The sequence below is a fragment of the Alligator mississippiensis genome, chromosome 1 (genome assembly GCF_030867095.1).
Source record: "Alligator mississippiensis isolate rAllMis1 chromosome 1, rAllMis1, whole genome shotgun sequence".
NCBI lineage: Eukaryota > Metazoa > Chordata > Crocodylia > Alligatoridae > Alligator > Alligator mississippiensis.
This window is the reverse complement of record NC_081824.1, coordinates 339259485-339278993: the sequence shown is the minus strand read 5'-3', so window position 1 is coordinate 339278993 and position 19509 is coordinate 339259485. Positions and strand designations below refer to the sequence as shown.

General features: G+C 40.6%; 1 protein-coding gene across 3 annotated transcripts in view; it reads right to left on the bottom strand.

The window, feature by feature from the left end:
* The window catches only part of OCA2 (OCA2 melanosomal transmembrane protein), a 422456-nt gene extending 407259 nt beyond the window's left edge, over window positions 1–15197 (bottom strand). For all 3 annotated transcript variants that reach the window (XM_059720961.1, XM_019485119.2, XM_059720962.1), the window contains exon 1: window positions 14973–15197. The gene's annotated coding sequence lies outside the window, so the exon portion shown is untranslated. The remainder of the gene's footprint in view (window positions 1–14972) is intronic.
* Between the last annotated feature and the right edge of the window lie 4312 nt (window positions 15198–19509).

Genomic DNA, 19509 nt, shown 5'->3' with positions numbered 1-19509 from the left:
GGTTAATAAGGACAACTTTCTTTACTACTCCCCTATGAATGGGGGAGTCTCATTGCTGACAGAGGCCCCAGGTTTTAAAATGCCATGTGGGCACCCCTGTTGGGCTGCACACAGGGTGATTTAAACCCAGAGGCATAAGGAATCAGGGCCAGGGCCAGCTGCCAGGAGAAAAAGGCCTATTCCCCCATAGCAGAAACCTCCTCCCACTTAACAACTGACTGACAAGAAGGGGGTACGCTCTCCTATATGGTCCCCACAGGGCTCCCTGACGGTCGGGGTACAAGAGAGAGCTGAAGTTAGTGGGTTACTGCTACCGCCTCTCTTAGATTTCTACACTGCCAGCTCATCCAGAAACAATGCCAAAACTCACATTTCACTCCAGAATTTCAGCCCACACTAGAGGAGAATCCCTTTAATTGACTGCTTGCCCATCTGCCTCGCTTTCTGTGGCACAACCAGGGCTGCTATAGGAATCGGACAGACACTGCTCCTCGCCTATCAGAAGCCATCATTTTCACGAAGAGAAGAGAATGGAAGAGGAGGGCACTCAAGGCAGCTCTGCTGCCTCCTCACCCCTCCCTCAGTTTCAGCAACAAGACAGCTCCCTTCCCCTGTCCTTGTACAGTCGGTCCTGAACTCAACGGTAGTCAACTGGACCAATAGGCTTTAGTGGCACTGCATCTGTACACATGTGCTCCCTTGTCTTGTTCACTTCTTAACTTGTGCATGTCTATGCTCCTGTGTTGGACAGAATTCCTCCAATGGCTTGGATGAGGTACAACGTGGTACTACCACATACAACACTTTTAGTTTGTTCTAGGGTATAGTAAAGCTGTTTTGGAAAATTAAAGTAACTGTGCTTCATTTTGACAGTCATAAGGAAATACAAATTTCAGAGCAGCTTACTTCTTAATATAAATATATATTATAGGACCGTGCTGTTATAGACTATAATATTTCAAAGGCAAGCTGTTTTAAAAAAATGACTGGGAAATTAAATACACCACAGTGAAGTAGGTTTCCATAAAATGAATGGTGGTTGGGGCAGAGCTATTGCAAGCCTCAGACTATATATTCAAAATAGTGCCTGATACAAGGACATGGGACACATGTGGGCATGTACTGAGGAAGTATGGCCTTCTAACTAAAACAAAGGACTCAAAGCCAGAACAGCTGGCTTTTATTCAAAGCCACAAACTTCCTGAGTGACCAGGGGCAAATCTTTAAAACTGTGTCCTACTTTTATCACATGTAGAATGTGATTAATGATATATATCTCACAAGACCAACAACATTTCCAATCTGTAAAGTGCTTTGAGATGACCAGAAGAAAGCTGGTATAATAGCATAAACATTACATTGTTATGTATGGATAGCCATACGAGGCCCTGTGTACTTCTAAACTGAAAATATACAAACAAATACATCTTTGGACTGTTTCTGTCCTTTGCAAAAATTATATGGAAAGACTGGTGATATAGTCAAAACAATAATAAACTTTTTTTTGCAGTCTCAAACTCAAAAGGTTTCAAGAACATCAACCCCAACAAAACAGTGTGTGTGTGTGTGTGCGCACGCGCGCGTGCATACACACATGCAAATATATAACCAAAATAAGATATTGTTGCACATCTCTAATTTTCAGAACAAGCACGTAGGTATCTGCCAGTAATCCAAGAAAAAAATTAAACTGACCATCTTCAAAGTGGAAAAAAATCCTCTCTTACATGATTCCAGAGTGCTCTATAAAAGAGCTGCCTGTACATATGTGAAAGGCAAAGATTTTTTGGGGGGGAGATATCTTTCATTGGACCAATTGCAGGTTAGTTGGTCCAATAAAAACTATCACCCACAAAAATTTTCTCTCTCATATTTCCTGGACCATTGTGGCTACAACATCATTTCAACACTACCTGTAATTGGTTCTTTAATAAACTAAGGGCTAGTAGATACCAGGAAATGGAACTCAGGAATAGATAGCATGGCTACTGGCTTTTGAAGGGCCACAAACCTCGCATAATTCAAATTTGATGTGTACATCCTTACATGCCTAGCTTAATGTAGTGTCAGAATGAAGAGTTCTTTACCAAACCATTTTTTTCATTTTGACCAACCCGAGGCAACCAATTCACTTTGGAAATAGCTGAGCAATGCTCGACTCCCTAAAAGGATTTCAGTGAAAAGGAAAATTTTTAAGGACATCATGGCCAAATTATGAAGCAGCTTGTCAAAGAAATCCTCACCATCAGAATCCCTACACTGAATATAGCCAGATCACATCCTAATTTATCAACCATCACAGTTAGCAAATGAAGAAGGGCATGACGCAACAAAGGTCTTAGATGCTCCACAAAAATACTTTAGATAAAACCCTGGTCAGATTGAGCTTTGCTACAGACTGCAGCAAGGGTTATATATTTACCTGTTGCTCCTAGGGGAATTGTAGGATTTGAAAAGATGTACCTTCAATATCATAATGAAGCTGAAACGATTGACCAATACGCAACAAGGCTGCACCAGGTTAGCTCCATTATGCAAATATGGCACACTTGCAAACTGACTCATTAGACATAATAAAATTTAAAGCACTAGAGGTAAGGAAACCAGTGCACATACACTGTGCCAGAGTAGAGACTTAATCAAGCTGTTGATATATTCCACTGCTGAGGCATGTAAACAAAGAAGCAAACAAACAGCTAAAAAAATTGAATGCATTAAAATGTGAAAAAAATATGCCACATACAAAATAGCAGCAGACTAAGGATTTTTTTTTTAAATAGATGCCTAAGCTGCATTCTAGGCAGAATTTAGACACCACAAAATGTCCATCTAACTGCCTAAGTACCAGACTAGCTATAACACCTACGCTTTCTGGACATAACTTACTTAGGTGCCTACAGTTGTGGTATTGGGCATGCCCAGAACTGGAATGAACATTTGGAGGCTAACCATTCCATTAGACTGTTTGGGGTTTACAGGCTCAGAACTTATGGCCACTTTCACTGACAAGCATGGAGGAATACCTACCTCTCTCATAACTATATAGCAATGAGAACACTCACACAGTGTGGCAGATCTTGGTTCAATAGTTGGGAGGAGATCAAACAGAGCGACCATCAACAAACAATAATAAATCAAATACAGTTATGACAGAAGTACCAAAGAAAGAACAGAGGTGCTCTAGAAAAAAAACAGTTAATAAGACAATTACTATGACCTAATGAAAGAGATATGAAACAGATGACAGGAACACTTTTTTGAAGACTAACACCAATGTCATGAATACTGGAAGTTCAAGAATAACCTTGCCACTGCAAACATCATTTACTAAGAACAACCAAGCAAATTCAGGCAAACCCACCCCTCCACATGGGTGCAGGTACAGATAAAGATAACCACAGATGGTAAAAGTCCATTTTCTAGAAACCTAGAATGAATGGAGAAGACGCGTAGCAAATGACAAGACAAAGAGAGTATCCAAAAACCACACCAATTTGAAAAACAGTAAAATTGCTTCTTGATTTCAAAGACTACAAATTTAATTGAAATGATTCAGCTTCCCCTTTCAGTAAAAAAAAGAGAAAAATACTACAAAACTGCTCTATACATGTAAATAGTCCATAGAGCAGGAATGGCCAACCCATAGCACGGATGCGCAAGTGGTACAGGCAGCCTTTATGTGTGGCACAGGGCAGCTCAGGGAGGGGACAGGCAGCAGTTGCAAATAGAGCAGAAAGCAGGACCCAGAGCGGAGATCAGTCAGGGAGCACAGAACAGGAAGCAAAAGAACAGCTCAGCAAATCAGGCAAGGAGCAGAAAGCAGAGCAACAAATCAGGCAAGGGATTGGAGTGGCACTTGGAGAGGGTGTGGAGCTAATTTGTGGCACACCTGGCAGAAACACTGTTCCCAACTGCAGGAGAACATGTTTAAAATGTGGAGTACCAGTCCTAGCAGTTGTCAGGCTATTTCTTGTTGTGCCCTGCAAATGGCTGTGTATGTGCCCTCTTAACATCCACCTCTTAACAACAGATGCCTCATTCAGTCTAAATTCCCATTTACTTATTAATCCTATTTTAAGGGATATTTATAGTCAGTATTGCTCACATTATGGTAACTGCAATCCAAACACTTAGTTCCTATGCTGAGAGGTTTACAGCCTAAGAACAGAAAATAAAGGAAAAGGATATTGACCACTCACCAACCTTACCAACTCTTCAGTTTTCTGTGTAATGACATAAGCACATGAAAGATATTTTCAAAATTGCCTACTTGATTCAGAAACAGAACAGTTTGGACATTTTTTAGTGATGGAAAAGCATTGGGTTGGAAAATGTCTGAAGCGCTCATTGAGAAAGGTTTTTCAAACCCAGGATGGAATTTTTTGTCAAAGTCTTGGTGACTCCAGAAAAGCAAATAGCCTCATATGTGTCAGGCCAATTTACCTGGGATGCTGGAGATCCTGGTTAAAGTCCTTGCTCTGATTTAAGTTGAGCAGATATCTGAACCTGGAGTTTCCCAAGTCCCATGTAAATACCCAGACCAGAAGGCTAATGAATAGTCTAGGGAAGATGGCTCACTCTTTCTCTTCCCACCCCCAATACACAATATACCTCCCGTTGGAGCTGTACCACTGTGTATAAATATGCAGAGTACTTAATACCAGAGGCATAACAACATGGCCAGGGCAACTGCCACACACAGGGGAAGTAGCAACTTTTGGCTGCCACTACTGCCAGTGCAATTGTGCAGCTGTAGCAGCCATTTTTGTCTGCACCGCCCCCCATCTCCTTTTTGGTGCCCAAGGTAAATGCCCTGGTCACCCCACCCTAGTTATACCACTTCTTATTAGCCTGGAGCCAGATGGACTTTACGGTCCTGCAGCCAAGACATTCATCTGTGATGTGGGAAACAAAGATTTAAGTCCTTGCTGGAATTAATGTATTTATGCTCAGTGGAACAACTCTAACAACCACCCACCCCTTGAAAGCTCTTGGTTTTGTGCAAGTGCAGAAGGGGGGAAATGTTTGAAAGCTCAAAGTTTTGAGCCATGGAGAAAACATTTTGATTCAGGAGCCTAACCATTTTTTCTGAAATAATTCAGTCACTGAAGGGTGAGAGCCTCGATGAAAATTAAAAGGATTTCATTCAGCTTGCAAAACTGATTTAGGAGCCCAAGAGACTTGGGCACGTTTGAAAATTGTATCCTACCTGTCTCATTACTGTGCGGCACCAGCCACAGGTCAAAGTGCTTCAACTACGTGTCATTATGAAATAAATTTCATCCAGGAGGATGGTCATGCAACACAGAACCATTAATATTTATAACAAACCAGGACAGACGAGAAACAGATCCTGACACATATGACAGCAGAGAGAACATTTGGCTGACACTGAATCTCAGCTGACTGGCCTGATGCTTACATAAAATTCTAAAGGTTGCAATTAGCATTTCTGCCAGACAAGGATAGTACTGAGGAGCAGATGGATACCGAAAAATGCTGCATGAGGATGCTGATAATTCTGAGTAGATCTTACACTTCCTTACACTTAACACACACTGATATCCTGTTCTACTGAAAAACTAAACCATCACATGAAGAGTCATCTGCAAGCAGCAAGTACTTCTAATACCAATGCAGACAGAAGGCAATTGTTCATCAGTGAAGATATCCAAGCATTTTTTTCCCATAAGTTTCTGAAATTCTTAGTTGAATGCACTGCAGAAAATAATTTTCTGCAGCAAATTGTATTTGCAGGCTCAAACAACACTTTTTAAACAACTTAATCCCATTTCATACACTATGAAATTACAAAAAAAACTAGCCAAAATATACAGGCATAATGCAAGTGAGTAAGGAAAGATAATTTTGGTAAACCGGTTGTGTCAGATTAAAAAAAAAAAACCTAAGAATACTCAACAACTTACAGGCAAGATGAAGACTTGGGAATTTCATTCTTTTTCTTCTCTGGTAAATGCATAGAAGGCAAAATCCTGTCTCCTTTGAAATCAATGGGATCTTTTTCAATGACTTCACTGTAACTAGGATTTTACTCTGTTAATGAAACTCTAATAACAGTAGAAAAGAGAGAGTGAAAGCACCAAAATGTTTCAATACATTGCAATATGTAAACTGTAATTCCATTTGCAATGAACCTTCACTTTGTGTGAAGACATTCACTAAAAGCAGTGATTTTTAGGGCTGTGTGAGGCTTTGGACAGAGCTTCGGATCCGGAGAAGCTTTGGACACTTCAGGGTCCGAAACAGCACATCCAGGTCACAGCGCTGGCCTCGCTCGGCTTCCCGAATCGGTTTGGAGCCACCTTGGAGATCCGGCCATTGGGTATAATGGGGAAACAATAAAATATCTATAACTTCATTGTTTTTTGTCTGATTTGGATGAAATTTTCAGAAGTGGTAGACTCTGCAGAGAGAATGAAGCTTGCCAACTTTCAAGAAGATCAGTGCAGAGGTTTGGGGGGAATGGCACCCCAAATTCTTGAAAGCAAAACTCATGTCACATCTGTGTGTTACAACATAGTGGGGTCAAAACTGCAGGGCTGGTAGCTCTTGCTGAGTCCACAAAGCCTTCCAAGTTTCAAGGAGCTAGGTGCAGGTGTTTGGGGGCAACTGTACCTCAAATTCTTGAAAGCAAAACTCCTGCACCTAGCTCCTTGAAACTTGGCAGGCTTTGTGGCCTCAGCAAGAGCTACCTGCCCTGCAGTTTTGACCCCCTCTGTGGTTTAACACATAGACATGACAGGAGTTTGGCTTTCAAGAATTTGGGGTACAGTTCCCCCCAAACCCCTGCACCAATCTTCTTGAAACTTGGCAAGTTTCATGCTGTCAGCAGAGGCTACCACCCCTGCAATCTTCATCCAAAATCGGACAAAAAACAGCAAAGTTAGAGATATTTCATTGATTCCCCATTATACCCTATGGCCGGATCGCCAAGGCGGCTCCGAAGCTTTGGAGCCACTTCGGCTGGATCGAGGCGGAAACACGATCTGGAGCTCCAGATTAGATCGCGGCCATCCAAAGTGTCTGGATCCGAAGCCAGATTGGATTGCTGCCGACTCGCACAGGCTTAGTGATTTTACTTATTTTTCCAAGTGAAGTGAAGGAGAAGTGATGGAAGTTTATCAGCTGCGGGGACTCCCTATATTTAAAATATATATAATATCTGGAACTGTCAAAAAGTAAGGCATATTATGAAGAGGGATTACACCAAGTACAAAACCTACCAAACACACACCTCTGGGGGAAAAAATAAAACAATGGAGTTTTACTACTGTTGGGCACCACCTTGCCCTACCTCCTATGACAGAGGAGAGTATAAATAAGAAAAGCACTAGTTTGAAAGTGCGGTTTCACTGAATTTCCATATTTTTCCATTTGAGAAAAAAATACAAAAATGATAGCATTGCTTATAAAGGACCCTTATTTGGGTAAGCAGATGTTCATCTTAAAGGCAGTATAATCTAGAAACAGCAGTTTCTAGAAAATGCATTTACTAGGCATAGAATTTAGTGTCTATCCCTCTAAAATATAGGCATGTAATTATGCATTTAGAGGGAATGTATAGTAATGAACAGATGTGAATTAGAAGACCTCTATTTGGGGGGAAAAATACATTGATGGCATTGTTTTATTTTTTCCTGGGTTGTTTCTAGGTTTAGTATGGCCCTCCTCCATAACATGCTCCGCTAGCTGACAATTCCAAATAACTTTTCTTTTTTAATATTAGGTTTCCCTGCTTCTGGTAAATTTTTGTCATCTCTCATTCACTTACTTGGAAAATTAGATGTTTGACAAGGGTATATGAAGGTAGCAGAATCTACTACTATGTTTACTGTAAAATGTCAAAGAAAATGTATTACCAGCCCTCCATAGAAAGCTCAAGCCAGGCAGATTCTTGGAATAGCCCCCTTCAACTTTATTGTGCAAGTTCCTAATCGTGCCAGGGAATACTTCCGGAAATGTTCAATAAAACTTCATGTTTGTTTATGGTATAAACAAGCTTGATGATAAATGGGACATGTAAGGTAGAGATTTTTGCCTACAAAACTCAGCCTAGCTACAGCAAAATGTATTTCCTCGTTACCCATCCCTTAGAGTCCCCACACCTTACCAGTGCAAGTGGTTACACCTCATATTTGAATATATGTATTAGTCATTTAGCTGTATTTTTCCATTATTATGGAAAGCTGAGCTCCATTTTTTACATAGAAAGCAGGGATCTGGCCTTTCTTTATTACGTTTATTTTGTTTACATAAAGCATCCTTTCCAAACATACAGGACTTTTTACAGGATAAACTTTCTGAGAATTTATAAAACCATTAATTAGTTGGACCTCAAATTAAATGCCACATTATGACACAATAAAGACAGCTCAGACCACATCACAAAGGAACTCAGGCATGGTGATCCTTAGCATGGCCGCACCTAACTTTCAGGCATCTAGCAACCAGAATGGAAGTCACAAACCTGAAATAGGAACCTCAGTTCCCTATACATTTCATCATGGTTAGGGGGGAGTTTTTAGGTGCATCAGGGTGGAACTCTTAACAGCCAGCTCAGTGGGGAATGGAAGCAAGGAATGCATATGGACACCTGGGATATGATAGGAAAGTGTGGATGTGGAATCCTGTTTCTTCCCTGAACTTAAGTGCTTGCCTCTTACCCTGAGTTAAACCCTAGGGCTGTGCGAAGCTTTGGGTGCTGATTTGATTCAGAGAAGATTCGGCTCTATTCGTTGGCCAAACCTCCAAATCCTAATTGAATCAGGAAACCAATAAATAGGCCTGAATTGATTTGAAGCTCTCTGAATCAATTCAGAAAAGATTCAGAGAGCTTCAGACTGCCCAGGACTCTGGGGCTGGGAGAGCGGGTGGGGGATGGGGACTCATAACAGAGTCCCCCACACAGTGGAGGGCAGTGGGGATCGCCCCCTGCCTGACAGCAGCCGGTGAGTGCTAAGTTGTTGTTTTTTAAAGAGCCAGGAGGCTGGGGTCAGGAAGGGCAGCCATTGATGGGGCTGGGAGAGTGGGCAGGGTCGGTGGAGGGGCTATTTTTAGACCCCCGCCCCTCTAATATCCCTGAATGTCTGTACATAACCTAGAAGAACTCAAGGAAAATATAGAATCTTACTGGCAAACATTTGGAAACCTACAGGCTCTCAGGACTTGTCTATAGTGTCACAGCACTGAGTTCCTCTAACCTGGAACTATACTCACTTATAATCACAAATTTGTTGCCTTGAGTTGCTACAGGGCAGAATTACAGGCGTCTCATAGGATCTCTTATAGACACATCTTCACCAACCTTCCTGTACTTGTAAAGCTTGAACTTGAAGTAACCAACATCTCTGTGATCTGTATTATCCTTCTGTGGGGAGGGGTTCAGTTTTTCAAACTTAGATTTTTTGGAAAATGTCTCTCATAAAAGAGTTTTAAAGAATTATTTTCATTCATTATTCACACTGCTTTTCTCAAACAGAAACTTGCAAACAAAACTGTAGGTAAGTGTGTTTCTAAAGCAAGCATTCACTAGGAAGTTCTGGGTTCTGTTACTTAGGAAAATAGGTACTTGCATTAATATCATCAGTGGACTTCTCTTGTTACAGAAGAAATTCCATTCATATCTTGCTTATATGGAATTATCCCGAGTGGGGGGTTTTCCACAGATCAACAGCAAATGATAGGCCCCAAAGTCAAATCCACCCACTAGTTACAAATTATCTCTTTCACTCTGGAATTTCATCTCAACCAAGGCCTGGAGAGGCAAACTGCCATATTTTAACATCTCAGGATAAAACACCACAATGGACTGACTATGTTCAAGAGAACAATACTGAACAGCAAGCTTAAATGGTCTGTCGTTACAGAACACCCTGCTCGAAATAGGTCTGCTGCCTCCTCACTTTCTAGAGTACTCCATAAGTGCATACATAATACAGGAGACCTCATTAGCAAGCACTGTAAATTATGATGCTTAAGCAATCATTACAAGAAAGCTTCAATCTATCCACTTTTTGCATCTGAAAATCCAAGTTCAAAATCTCCCTTGATTTGATAACAGCTGGAAATAAGTTTGGTGGTTTCAACTAATCATCTGGTGAACAATGGAAAACAGCACTACACAGTAGAAAAACAAAAATACAAGCCTCTCAAGGGATACAATTACACTGACATGGTTTTCAATCCCCAGGGACTTTTCCAAGAGGTAATTATTTAGCACCATGCCACAGGAAACAGTAAAGATACTAACCTAAACTATATAGCAATAAATATCTGTAGGAAGGATTTAAGAACCACAGCAAATTTCCAAAAGATTCCAGTCTAGCAGCTAGAGTAATATTGCCTGGGTGGAAACAGAAGTTACTCTGTCAAGTTTTACATGGCGCTGGTTGGTAAAGTATTGTGCAAATTACACTAGAGAGACAGATTGCTGCTGGTTGCTTATATCCATTGTTGCTCAAAGTAAACATTATCTAGCTGTACACTAGGCCTAATCTGAAGCCCACTGAAGCCAGTGGAAGTCTCCCCGTGGTCTCCAATATATTTTGGATCCAAACGTCTATAAAAAAAAACAGGACAAGAAGGAATACGGATTATTCAGTTTCAGATTCAATGTCTATGCCTGAGTCTGTGCCCATTCATTCTTCCCAAAAAGGAAATAGCTCATTTCCCAAGTCAAAGTCCTTTGTGACAACTTGCAAGGTATAACAGCATTTACAGAATGATACTGACAAACAGAGCAAACCCTCCAGTTGAGCCTCCTCTGCCTCCCTCCTCCCCATACCAAAAATCCGTAATTAGGGACATTTAAAAAAATAACTGCACAAAAAAGAAAAGTCTCTGTCCCTTTATGTGAAGAAACCAAAAAAAAACTTGGCCACAGCTGCTACTGCTGATATTACAAGGTTACAGGGGCTTATTAAGTCAGGATTCTTTATTTAATTAAAAACAGGAATTCAGGAGATGGGCTTTCTTTTTTTTTTAATTTAAACCAAATGCTATTCATAATAGTACAAGTAAAAATGAACATCTCTGCTATAAGCAACTCAGGTCAGAGAAAATAATATAGTAGAATGGACTCAAATTGTAACATTGACAAAGCGTTCAATTTATTTTCATAGATCAAGAAAACAATATAGCAATTAACCCTCCTAGGGGAATTTAAAAAAAATAAGAGCAGTATGCAAATTATGAAAAGGCAATGAACAGGAAATGAGACTTCTGTCAAGTGAACAGAAAGCATCTTGCAGACTCAGTTCATTTTTACCATAACCAAAAAGACTTGTTGTGTGATTTTCGGAAGATACAAAGGCACTTGCCATTGATTTCTTATACTGAACAGCCCAAGGATTTTAACATGTCACACTAAGAAGCCAGATGCATCTAGACCCTGATCCAAAACCCAGTGCAGCTAATGAGTCTTTCCATTGACTTCAGTGGCCTGTGGATGAGATATCTCTGACACTTACAGCAACATTCAAGGTCAACTTTTTTAGTGCATGAAAAGCAAGCCCAGGCCTGTAGGTTAAGTTCTGCAGATTAGTTTAGCTTTCTCTTTATACTACCCTCCATCATTTTCTATGGTCATTGACACATCCTGTGACCCAGGGCGAAACCCAAAGCCCATTGAACTTAGTGGAATGTCCTCCATTGGCTTAAGTCAGCATTTCCCATGCTTTTGACACCTGGGACACTTTTTTCTGAATTAAAATGGGTGGCACGCTTCACTCTTATACCCAAAAAGGTTTGTGTGCATATATTTTCCCCCAAAATACCACACATTCATTGCAAAATGTTGCTTTGCCTCTCCCTTGCAGATAAAAATGTTATCAGGTTCACTTCTATTTCTAATTTTAGCTGTTTCCAAGATGGATGTGCAAATTTAAGCATGTGGTGACTATAAAGTGATGACAATTAAAAGTCAGTTTCTACCAACAGTTATTACACAGTAGGGGCATCTACACGTGTGCTTTCCTGTGGTGTTGACTAATTAGCTCCTCAGTAAAGCATCACCGTCTACATATGCAGCATTATTAGGCCACAGTAAAATAACTCCACTGTAGGAAAGTACTGCCCAACACAAGTACTATCCTCTGGTGGAGTTTAACGTGCCATAACACACATAGAGATGGTGACCGGAGCTGGCTGGGGCACAAGGGTGATACAGCACAAGGGCTGTCTGCCAGCTAACCCCACACAGTAGCACCTGTGTGTCCAAGTCATTTCCACTACAGCACATTGAGTCGAGGAGGAAGGGGCTGGCAGGCTGACCTCCGGACCTTCTGGCAGCCAAGGCTGCGCTGCCCCCGTTCAACGTGCCGTGGTCCCAGGCGCACACGTAAACGCTGCAGGCAGGAGCAATAAACTCCAATACAAACTGTGCTGGAGTTTATTCAGGCAAATTAATTGCACATGTAGATGCACCCAGGGGTTCCTTAAATAACACAGTATTTGTCAATTGAAAAAGTGACATATATGGGAAATGGAGTCTTCAACAAGACTGTTTATGACTCATTAAAAGTTAAGATTTTTACATCATTGCATCTCTGGCTTCAAAAGATTCATAATCCATAGGAAAGTAACGCAAGTGACATTTTCAGTTTACTGACTCATTGACAGCATGCAGTATTAGGTGCACCTTCCTAATGCATTTGCTTAGGAAAGTTTAGTAGGAGATCCGATCTGCATGGTTTTAGAAGGACATGTGTGATAAAATGCATCATTTCTCTTGCATACAGTATAGTCAATCTTTACTTCACAAGTGATGCTGTCTCAAAAACTCAGATATGAGAGGACTGAAGTTATCATTATACTGGCAGACATCCTGTATCAATATTACTGTATAATTTGATAACATTTTATCTAGCGCCATTTGCTACCATTCCAATTATTTATTTTTTTTTAAGTAAAGTTAATGACTGTACCCATTTCAAGTGTTACACTCAAGAAAAATCTTTGGCTTTGTGGTTTCTTTGCCATAGTAAGTTACAAGAGGCCTCCCTGTAAATTCTACTCTGTGAAAGAAACATCAGTTAAATCTTAAGATTAAGACCCTAACTGCTTTCTACTGTAACAGGATTTAGAAAGATTTAAGAATAACTTTTAATTAGTGGTTCAAAGTTAATCCACAGGAGAAAATATGGTCTGGCAAAAGCACCTAGTCCTACAAATCTTTCCTGTAGGGTATTGTTTTTCTTAGGCATTCATAGAGATATGTACATTGTGACGTGTCATAAGAATGGCATTATTGTTGAATTAGCATGGAAAAGCTTTTCTGGCACCTCGCTTTAACCATTTGAATTTACTACTGAGGTTGGACACATGGTAACAGCTTCTTCCTGCTTTTCTGTATCAGCATTTTGATTTTATTTAACACACTCTGAAGAGAAGACCATTAACAAGCCACTTATTTTGATGTATTGCCCTCCACTTTCTGTACTTTGCTATCAGTTTCATATTTCTTCTGCCTTCCTTTCCATTCAATTGCTGCTCTAAACTCTCCCAACAGAGTCAGGGTAGAAAGCCCATTCAGGATTTGAAATGAATAGCTGGAAAGCAGATAGAGCGCCCACACAAAACTCCTCACTAAATCCCTAAATTCTAAATCATGTCCCTGCAGGCCCTTTAACCCATATCTTCTCTTCATTCACACAATAAATACTAAATCTAATTTATTGCTGACCTATTTAACCTGATAACAAGTATACAGAAGACTCAAAAAGGAAATGTTTTGATTCAAGATAGGCTTGCGGTATGGGCCAGAGTCCACATCTGAGACTGCATTACACTTTGGTTTTGGATGCTGAGTAAACAGCACTGACAATAATACCAGCATTTTGAATGGCTGACCAGCCCAAAAGTACAAGTTTTTCATGCACGTTCTGCCAATAGGATCTAGAACTAATCAGTAAAGAAATCCAAATAAAGTAGAAGTAAATGTTTTTAAATAAACAAATGAAAAGTGCATTTACTGAAAAAACACAAGGATTTCTATGCTTAAACACAATCACATTCCTTTAAACTTCATTGCTGCAGTTCTTCCAGCTTCTTTGGCTAGATTTTTTACTCTCCTGAGGAAATAGCAATTATACAAGCACTTCATAAACACAGTTGCATTCTACTTTATATCCTACATACCTATTGCCTTTTGTAGTGTGGCCTGAATTTTTACAACCAACTTATAAACTGGTTAGAAAAAAAAGAATTTATCACTTTTTTAACCCTGGCTGCAAATAACAATGTTGTTTAAAACAAATCAATCCAGTGTTAGAGTAAGAAGTTGTTCTTTTTTTCAGTAGAGTTACTCTAGCAAGGAAAAGTCACAGGTGTGCATTACACTTGGATCCAAAAAATGCCACACATAGAACTTGCCTAATTGAAGAAAAGGTTTAAAAAACAATAAAAAGCTTATGGGAATTATGCAGCTGTTTAAAACATGTAAAATAGTTCTTTAATGTCTACTTCATAGAAGTATTTATACAATACTGTTACATTAGTTGCAACATACAACACTGAATGCATCTTTTAAAGACATTATTTATAAAAATATATAAATTCAATGAAAACTTTTGAACAAGTTCCCTTTTACCATCAGTAGGAATAGCACTGGGGACAAGAAAAACCCAACGTATTATGAATGTGAGCTAATTTATTATAATATTCAATGTTCTAATCAATAAGGTAGTAAATAAAAGTTAACCAAAATATTGCTATATATTTACAAGGGAATAATTTGTGATTAAGCAGCAAATAACCAGTGTATCTACGCATTGAATGCTCAAAAGCATATAAATGTTATTCAGATAAAGTTTCTTGCTTTTGCCAAATTGGAGTTACTTTTTCTATGAAGTTTTTCTACTGTGCATTTTAAAAACCCTCTCTCTATATTACTAGAACAGTTTGACATATTTCTGTTAATAAAACAATCTTTTAGGGGAAAAAATGTATTTTACCTGATTTCTGTAGAGCTCTTGTTGTGATTCCTTTATTTGAAAAGAGTCCAAAATGAAATGGATGGTACAAAATCAAACAAACAAAAAAGGGAGCCTTTAGAATGAAACAAGCTTCTTCAGCTAAGTGAACAGCAAGATGCCTTACGTTTTCTGAATGGAGAGTTTATTGGGTAAGTGAATAGGTTAAAGAGGAATTAGCATCAGCTCTTTGTAGCCAGCATCCTTGGAGGAGTGACCATTACATTCTACTCACACACATAAATGAAACATGAATTCCTAGGATTTTTATCATGTGATTCCAGTTTAGGAGCTAGCACTTGATTTGACTAACATCACCAGTATGGTCAGCCTAAACAAAGCTATTCCTAATCCTGAGCTACTTGTTGCCAAGGGCAAGGAGGGAAAGAGTAAATAGATCACTGTTAGCCTTCTAAAGTAGATACTTAACATAACCCTGAGATTTTATAGTAAACTGGAAAAATTTACTGAAGAGAAACAGCAGAGAAGTCTGTTTTAAAGTACTGTTACAAGACAGCTCCAAGTACTCTAGAGCACACTTCACATACTAAAGTAACTTCTTCCACCAGTGCCATTAAAAAGATTATGTAGATACATTCATGTCTTCATTCCTCATATCCATTTTTCAAGGACTTCTAAATTATACCATAGAACTGAAGGTAGAGCATTCAGGCACTTTATCTTTAACCTATGCTTGTCTACATAAAAACCAGATTGAAAAGAATCTATTTCATGCTATAGTTCTGTATGTCTACAGTAGTCAGTATCCATACAGTATATGAAAATGCAAAAGATGTTGCATCTATTTGAACTGTATGCAGAAAAAAAGAGTAATTAAAAATACACCTTACACTAAGAAAACACAGTTATTTACATTTTGCTGTAGGTAACTACTTGCAGTTAAGTAGCAACAAGAGTTTTCCTTCAAGAGTCATCTTTCAAACTGCATTCATGTTTAAAGCCAAACTATATTTTCATTTTCCAAAGAGCCAAGGCAGAGATCAGGATTTCAATCTCATAAAGCATCCCCAGAACACCATCAGTTCAGTGGTTCTTTCCAGTGTTGCAAATTTGTTAGTTGTCCATGCTAGGTTGCAAAGGATTTTTTTTTTCTCCTTGGCCCCCATAAAGAGATGTTTGATGGATGAGGCTAGTGGGTAGGTGGGATAGGGTGGCTAGGGTAAAAGTGCAAATTAAATGTTTGTATTGATACTATTTCATAGACATTAGGGCTGGAAGGGGTGATCTGATGAACAGGTGTTCCCCCAGATCCTGATGCACACCCCTTATGTACTTACAGGTTGCTACCAGGTCACCCCTGAGCCTGCGCTTCCCCAGGCTGAAGAGTCCCATGGCTCTCAGCCTCTCTTCATAAGGCCTGTTCTCTTGCCCACTGATCATGCCTGTGACTCTCCTCTAGACTCTGGACTATTGTTGAAGGTACTTGATTTAGGGGCATGTACAGAAGTTACACTTACCATGTGTTAAGCACACAGAAAGCACTCTAAAGCCATAACCAAAAAGACAGTCACAGTATATGGAGTACTTCAAAAACGCAGATCCCACTCTAAGTTAACCATGGATGGATGTGGTATCAAACTAAAGTGCTTTAGGTTAGAGCACTCGATCAAATGTCTGTACCACACTCTATTCTGGATCAAGGTAGGTCACATTCCACCAGCATCCTCGAGGCACCTCAGTAGCTTGCTGGCCTCAGCCAGTGCTCGTCCATTCCAGGCAAGGCTGGCCCAGTCTTGGGTTCCAGGCCCAGGTTGTCACAGAAATAAGCTAGAATCAGCTCTGTCTCCTCCATGTGCAGCTGGGTGGGGTGTGTAGGAGCAGATCCCACCTCCCAGCTTGCAGGAATGGATCTTGGTGCGGACTGGGCAAGGTCCACATGACAGAGAGGCTCCATTTCCCCAGCTTAGGGCTACACCACTTTTTGCTGCGGTGAGAACTGTAGCTGTGGAGAGCAAGGGGAAGGGTGGAGAGGAGCCCTTTTGCTGCACAGACCTGGCCCAGCACCCACCAAGACTGATGCCTGCAAGCTTGGAGAGGTGGTTCACATGGCAGGAAGGCTCCATTCCCCCAGCTGCAGCCTGGGGCTGTGCCACTTTTTGCTGTGCTGGGAACTGTGGTGGGATGGGGGGGGGCGGGAAATGGAGCCTCTGCTTCATGGACCCAGCCCAGCCCCACATCGAAACCTGAGCCCACAAGCTGGGGGAGGTGGGCCATCTGCACAGTAGAGAGATTCCACTCCTTCCATTCATTTCCACAAAGTGAACCTTTGTTGTAAACAGTTCACAATATGAAAGAGAGAAAGATGGACAAATTAGGAAATACAAGAGATGATACTGGTCATCTTGAGCATTTATACCTCTCAAATACTAGTAGATTGTTATGTCTGTCATAGGAATTTGCCCAAATAACCCAAACCATTTACCTAATTCAAGTTGAACTATACAGCAATTATTGAAGGCAACACCATAACGTCTCAACAATTAGCTCTAGTACTGGGGAATAAAATGTTAAAAGAAATATGTTTTAGGAATAAGTAGAAGACCAAACGGAAAAAAAAAAGAACCAAGAAATCAAAGAAGGAAATGTTGCCTTAGGTATTCATACATTAAAAGAGCAATTTAACACTACACCTAATTAAAGATAAATGTATGGATGGATAATTACCCAATTTTACTAAATAGATGAGCATCTTAGTGGAGTGCAAAGTTAAAGTTAAATCTCTGCTTTTGCCACTTAAGGTTTCTATGGCAACCTTCACCATTTAATTAAAGATATGACAGTCCTTTAAATGAAGGCCTAGAAAAAGAAATTGAGGATTCCATTCTAAATGCAGTTAGCCAAAAATCAGAAGAGCAAGTTGCAATGATCTGGGGAATTTAGATGCACAGCTTACAAATTTGAGTTGCTGTTATGAAACTGCTGCATTCTGTGTGTATGTATCACATCTTGTTGACAAAGACTATGACACTAATTTCTGAGACTAGATTTAACGCAAAGGCTAAGAATTTGATGACAGAACAGTCCTGGACCACCCTTAGAAAAAATAACCTTAGGACCAAAGTATGCGCTGGAGTGAGGAAAGCAAAGCAGGGAATTTTTTGCATAAATTATTATTTTTGTCTAAATCTATAGATTAAAAAACAATAGGGATTTCAGAAAACCTGTAAAAAATCTATACATAAATGTGTATTGCATGCTGCACTATTACTGTATTTTCTCACATACACCATAAAAAATCCCCAAAATCAACCCCCTAAAAATGGGATCTGTGCATTAAGGAGGGGGCCTGATTTTCTAACCAAAGACAGAAGCACCCTGCTGTGATTCCTGCTCCACAGTGCAGCAGCTGTTGTATTATTATTCAGACAGCTGAGGGAGTCTATTGACTAAATGTTCTTTATTCCAGAGGTGTTAATATCTCTCCTTTTAGTGGCCTTGAAGTTCCACTAATCAAGCTAACCTTTATTCTGGCAATGTTCCTGTATACTAACTGCTCCTGGTCTCAGCCTTGGGGACTCTTTAGCTCTTTTCAAAATCATAGATCCACCTATGGGGCGTGTCCACATGAGTGTGCACATGCCTCTTGCCCCACCTCAAACCCCTTTGAGGCAGGGCAACAGGCATGTGCGGGAACAAAAAAATGTTCCCCACACAGCGCGGGGAGAAAATTAGACCTGGATATCCAGGGGTCTAAAAAAAAAAAGCGAAGCTTAAAAAAAACAAAGCTGCCAGAGCATCTCTATGGTTGGCTCCTCACCCTGGTGCTGAAACATGTGGCCAGCCAAACCGCATGTTTCAGCACCAGGGCTCTAGTGCTTGTGAGTAAGCAGTCGGGGGGTGGGAGGGGTGGCTAGAGGATCGGGGTGGGGACCATGGGGGAAACCCCCAATAGCTCCTTCTACTCCCCCAGCCCCAACCCCTGCTCTGGCTGGCCCCTCCCCCCACCAGCCCCCAAAGCCCCCGACCCCTGCTGCAGCCAGCCCCTCCCCCCCAGCCCCCTGACCCCTGCTGGGGCCGGCCTTTCCCCCTGCACCACTTCTATTTGAGCTGCTGGAGTCCAGTCTTCAAGAACAACTACAATTTCAGCTTTAGTTAAGCAAGAAAGGGAGGGTGAATTAGCTGAAAATTAGGCTCTGTCCCTACTTTGTGCAGCTATAATTCTGGAAAAATGTTATCTTCCTTCTGACTTTCAAAAGCAAGTTGCATATTATATTCCAGGGTGTGTTTCATAGCCGGTAGGGTCGGAAGGGACCTGAGCAGATCATCAAGTCCAACCCCCTGCCATGGGCAGGAAAGAGCGCTGGGATCAAATCACCCCAGCTAGGTGATTATCTAGCCTCCTTTTGAAGACCCCCAGGGTAGAAGCGAGCACCACTTCCCTTGGAAGTTGGTTCTAGATCCTAGCCGCCCTGACTTTGAAGTAGTGGATCTCCTAATGTCTAGCCTGAACCTACTCTCAATCAAGTTGTGGCCGTTATTACTAGTTACTCCTGGTAGT